A 5,694-nucleotide genomic window follows, 5' to 3' on the forward strand; every position below is an offset into this window, starting at 1 on the left:
TCAGAAGTAGACCCAGTGTGGAATCTCGAGATTTTTCAGATGAGGCAGTTGCTGGAATAGTGAAAACACGAATTTGGCAGAAAGAGTTGAGGGGGAAGACAAGAGAGTATCTATTGGTATGCATGTTCCCAGGTGTAAACTTAGTTAAGTATACTCACTCCGGTTTGCCAAGTTGAACCAAATGTGAGCCAACAGAGCCAAGTGTCATTGGCGATATATGTTTATTGGAACTGATTGACAAGGTATTTCAGATATATTCAAAAAGTCCAGTATAAAGAACATTTAAGAAACAATGATATCTTAACATGTACATTTTATTAAGCTGTTTCAATGATAGTAATGATGTGCAAATCTTAGCCAACATGGCAGTAACTGTCTTTTACATTCCTTATGAATTGCTGTATACATGTTTCATTTGAACTTGAAGAACAGAATATTGAGTTATATTGTATGTCAATGACATTGTGAAAGTTGATTGAAAATGACTGGATTTAAAATTATCATCATGGTTAATAAACAATATTTTACAGTGTGATATTTCAAGAGAGTACTGTAGGGATCTCAAATTCACACTATCCTGTTTTTTCTTTTCATATTGATTCGAGTAGTTGTAGTTTTAGAAAGAAAGGTATTTATTCAAATGCAGGTTTTGTTTTTAAGTCTATTTTGGTTGCAAATATACAGTCTCTATTTCTTTTGACTGTTCAAAAGTTACAGTAGCTTTAATTCTCTTTATTGGGTAAAACATCTTAAACTTTTTGCTATAGTTATGCATGGATGTTTACATGCCCAATATTTGGTGTTTTAACGTTCCAGTAACATTTCATACACTTTCTTTGTTCTTTTCTGAAAAGCATTTGGAACACCTACTAGCACTATCCATCTTTTCAACTCGGTGTGTACTCTGTATAGACTGTATGGTTGTTGTTGAAAGTTGAATTCTAGTCTGGGCTAGAATGCAATCAAAAACCCAGTACAGTTTACACATATTGACACTTTGTTGACAAGCCAGATTATATCAGACGGTGTCAACATGTGCTTTCGGGAGTTAATCAAGAAAGTGTATTTGACACTGAAACAAAATAGTTAAATCATAAAAAAGTGCAGAACTGCTGACTCAAGAGTACATATACATATATGTGTGAAAAGCATTGTCACTTGTAACCTTTGAATACAAGATTGCCTCAAAGCTCCTTCATAACATAGCACAATGACCAGTGAGAAGATTAGCCTTCTTCCTGTTGCAATGTTTACTTATGAAAAACTCTACCTCATATGTCTTCTGTTATGTAAAGTTTATACGAGACATATTGATGTTTACGCTTCCAGTGTAAATATTTATTGTTGTTTGTTCAAAGTGAAAATATTTTTTGAGTTATTGATTTATTTTTATGATTACACATAAAATGTATGTGAAATATATACTTAATTATTACATTGTTAAAAAACTATACAGTTAAACTGTGTCCATTTTTCTTTGTACACACTGAAACACAGACAAGGTCACTAGATACATATGGAATGGTGAGGGGAATATCCAACAATCACATAATTTGAAATTATACATATCCTAGACAATGCTTTCTGATCTTGTCACATGTTATACACTTCTCAAAAAGGTAACAATGACACCAGGTAGTATGGTCTTGCTGGGGTTGTCAAAATTGCATACTCTATCTTGCCACTTTTGCCATGTCTTATGAGGGCATTAAGTTGTCCTTTATTGACTCTATGGAATACCCTGACACCAGTGACTCCCCTGGCTGGCTCATGAAGATTTGTCAATCCTTGCAACTTTCGTCGAGCTGTACATTTTCTGATACGCGTATCAAATGGATGATCCTAAATGAATTGAAAAGATTACATAATAAGTAATTAGCAATAACTAATTCAGCCCTGATGTTATTTCAAGTTTGGTTCAATTTCTTTAACTGACAATGTGGATATAAGGAGTTTACACAAAATAAAAATAATTATTATGAGTCAGAAGATCTGTTGCACGGTCAGTAAATTTGCCAAAGTTTCATAGCTTTATCTGCCGCTTATCAAAGATGTGACAATACATTGATGCACACTTGGGCAAAACATGCAGAAATTTGTGTTCTCAGAACCACATGCAAACCCATATCTTAGCTATATGCAGCCATTGCATATGATACATATTTATAGAGCCTGCCCAGGACAAATGAAAACGTTGACAATTTTACTAACGGTGTATCAGTATTCGTGAAATCAGTAAGAATACTTTCTTTGCTGCTGCCAGACCTGACCACATGCATAACACATGAACTTGGAACCCCCCTTAATTTTTGGGTAAAGGGGGAAATCCTCCTGTTGATGCAATCCTAGATGAAACACTGAATACTCTAAAAACAGGCTATCCAAAGTGGTACAGATATTGATAAAATGACTGGATAAACTGAAGTGCCCTGTATTCTTCTCTCGTGTATGAATGGCCATGCTAGCCAGCTGCCCTGTGAACCTACACTGCACTGACAATGATGCGGGAATTGAACACAGAAACTTTCCTGGTACACTTTCTAACATCTTCTACACTGTATGAGCTACTTTAAACGATCTTCAACACCAAGCAAGAGCGAGTAACATGTTCCAAAAATCGTCCGCATCGTACCTCCATTGAACTACATGTACTCAATACTGTAATGCATGTAACTGTGAGGTATAGGAGGTTTACCACTCAGTGAGTGAACTGACACGGGAACACTGAATTCTCGGCCATTATTCAAAATTGAACACAGAAACTTTCCTGGTACACTTTCTAACATCTTCTACACTGTATGGGATACTTTAAACAATCTTCAACACCAAGATAGTAAAGATATGGCATAAAATTCTTACCGTCGCCAGCATCTGACTTGTCAGCTGCCATGTTGTTAGCGCCACCAACGGTGGAATTTTAGTCAAAACGTTTGGTTTTTCGTCACGACTTCTGGATAATCCGGCACGACATCACTTTTCCAGAAGCGACTATCTAGACCCTGGGTCAAAACTACTGCGTGCATAGTCATGGCACCTCTTTCACTGTCAAAACTACAATTTCTTAGGTACCCCTGAATTTTGGTTGTTTGCGTTTTGTGTATGATATTGTGTATAATATAAGTGTATATCATGTTTGGCTGTTTTATGTAATATGACATTAAACTAGTCCAATAATCATTTCCATTCAAGGTAATATATTACCAGGTCCATGGGACAATTGTGATTTACAAATTTAAGTAGGAGTATCCTGAACCACTGATAATTAGTGGTGGTACCAGGTGTCTGGAATGGGTAAGCGTACTCTGTAATATGATGCTAAGCCATGGTGAGACGTACCCATAATCTATGTGTCTTGTGTTAATCCGCACTGAAGCGGAGAGATTGCTCTGACACTACGATCCTTTGGCACTACGTTTCGAAAAACAGAGTTTTTTTCACCTGTCGCTTAAATTCATTTTTGATTGGTGAGACGTGTTAAATGGTTGATTGTTTTTATTTGGTAATATGTTGTTCCACTTACATTTTCTGTTCAAGTAGGGAACTAGAATGTCTACTGTTTGATCTTGTTGTGTTTGTGTAGGTTCGTGCAAACTTGGGTTTTGGCTATTGTAGTTTTTTGTGAAGTCTGGCGCTTATAAGTGTGTCGCTAATATTTCTGTTCCTTCTATGTGCGATTATTGGTTGGTTTTGGGACAGTTTTAGCTCCTCTGTCAGTGACTTGGAGCTTATCAAAAAAGTTGATTTTTCGTTGTTGTCCGTCATATGTCCGTCGTCGTCGTACGTCGTCATCTTCCGTCGTCCATCAACAATTGCCTTCTCCTCTGAAAGCACAAATCGGAAATTTTATTTGCAGTTATATGCAGTTCACTCGTGGTGACCTCACTTAAGTTTGTTCAAAACCGTGGTGCAATTTGCATATTTGTATATTAAGGGCATTTTTGCTGGTTTTTTTGTAAAAACAATCGTCATCTCTGAAACGCTTGTCCGATAGCTTTGAAATTGATGTGCAGCTTAATTAGGGTGACTTATACACTCTAAGATCCGAGGTGCAAACTTTTTATAGACTACCCCGTCGCTACGTATTTAAGTGTTGCGAGTGTAGCGAAGGCTAGGAAAAGAAGTCTAATTACAGAGAAATATATCAATGCGCAGCCTGTTTAAGATGGACTATTTTCACATAGGGTGTCTTGTATGGAACAGTTCGATCTTCCCATCGATTTACATATCGTGAATAATTAATCCTCTTATAAGAGAAAGAAAGTTAAGAGTAGTAAAAGAGAGAGGGTCACCGGAACTTTGTTTAAAGGACCAGGGACCCCTACGAATAATATAAAAACTATACTAGGGTACGTTGGCGATGGATGAAAGCTAAAACATGATAATTTTCAAGATATGTTGACGTGATTTATGTAGATATTCAGTATGGAATACAACAGTAAAGTTGTAAAAGAGCAGTCGCCAGAGAGACACCAATCTTGTAGCGTAGTTAAGCACGTGTAGCGAAGTGTAACCAAGTCTAGGAGTAAAATTTTGTGAAAATTGGAGAAGGGGGTGTAGCGAACGTAACGAAGTGTAGCGAGGTGTAAGGGGATGGAAGATGGTCACTTTTTACTCGCCAGAGAAACACCAATCTTGTAGCGTAGTTAAGAACGTGTAGCGAAGTGTAACCAAGTCTAGGAGTAAATTTTGTGAAAATTGGAGATGGGGGTGTAGCGAACATAACGAAGTGTAGCGAGGTGTAAGGGGCTGTAAGATGGTCACTTTTTATTCACCAGAGAGACGCCAATCTTGTAGCGTAGTTAAGAACGTCTAGCGAAGTGTAACCAAGTCTGGGAGTAAAATTTTGTGAACATTGGAAAAGGGAGTGTAGCGAGGTGTAAGGGGATGTAAGATGGTCACTTTTTATTCACCAGAGAGACGCCAATCTTGTAGCGTAGTTAAGAACGTGTAGCGAAGTGTAACCAAGTCTGGGAGTAAAATTTTTTGAAAATTGGAGAAGGGGGTGTAGCGAGCCTACGAAGTGTAGCGAGGTGTTAGGGGCTGTAAGATGGTCATTTTTAGCAAAGTTTAACCGAGTGTGGAGAATTTAATTTTCTTGAAAATGGAGGGAGAGGGGGTTTAAGAATGTAGCTGCGTTCGCATGATGTTAATTCAAGTAATACAACAAAAAGTTACAGAGTGTTGTTAAAAATGTTTACCAAATTACTCGAAGATATTTAATTTGAAAAATTGTCACTTGTATAGTGCCCTGTAGCCTCTATAGAGAACCTTTTTTAGACCATTCAAATAACAGAAAATTCCCCAAAACGTCATTCTTTCTTCTTCGAGCAAAACCTTCGATCTTAGGTAAATTCTGTAACCTTCTTACGGAGCTTTTTAACCTCGCGAAGGCATGGCACTGTGAAGCTCACCGAGCACTCGCACATGCGTAATTATCAACACAAACACTTCATATAGTACGCAAATACAAACGCAGCAACTAACTTATACATCGGTAAATTGTGAAACAGATAGCCTTCCGACAGTAAGTGCATAAATTGGTTCTTAAGTATCGATGCCCTTATATTATCAGGAAGAGCATTTTCAATAAGGCATATTTTTTTCAGAAAACACTGATAGTTTCATCAAAATTTGTGACATAGAGCAGCTTTTGAAAAGGATATTATTGTATTATTGCTCTGTGACAGTGATTAA

General features: G+C 37.2%; 1 long non-coding RNA gene across 1 annotated transcript; it reads right to left on the reverse strand.

Annotated features, from left to right (window-relative positions):
- Positions 1 to 296: 296 nt before the first annotated feature.
- On the reverse strand, positions 297 to 2,974 carry LOC139128283 (uncharacterized). Its single transcript, XR_011551244.1, has 2 exons — positions 2,860 to 2,974; positions 297 to 1,842 (listed from the first exon to the last, which is right to left on the reverse strand). It is a non-coding gene; the product is annotated as an uncharacterized lncRNA (long non-coding RNA).
- Positions 2,975 to 5,694: the final 2,720 nt, after the last annotated feature.

This window comes from Ptychodera flava, unplaced genomic scaffold, assembly GCF_041260155.1.
Source record: "Ptychodera flava strain L36383 unplaced genomic scaffold, AS_Pfla_20210202 Scaffold_47__1_contigs__length_1083325_pilon, whole genome shotgun sequence".
Lineage (NCBI taxonomy): Eukaryota > Metazoa > Hemichordata > Enteropneusta > Ptychoderidae > Ptychodera > Ptychodera flava.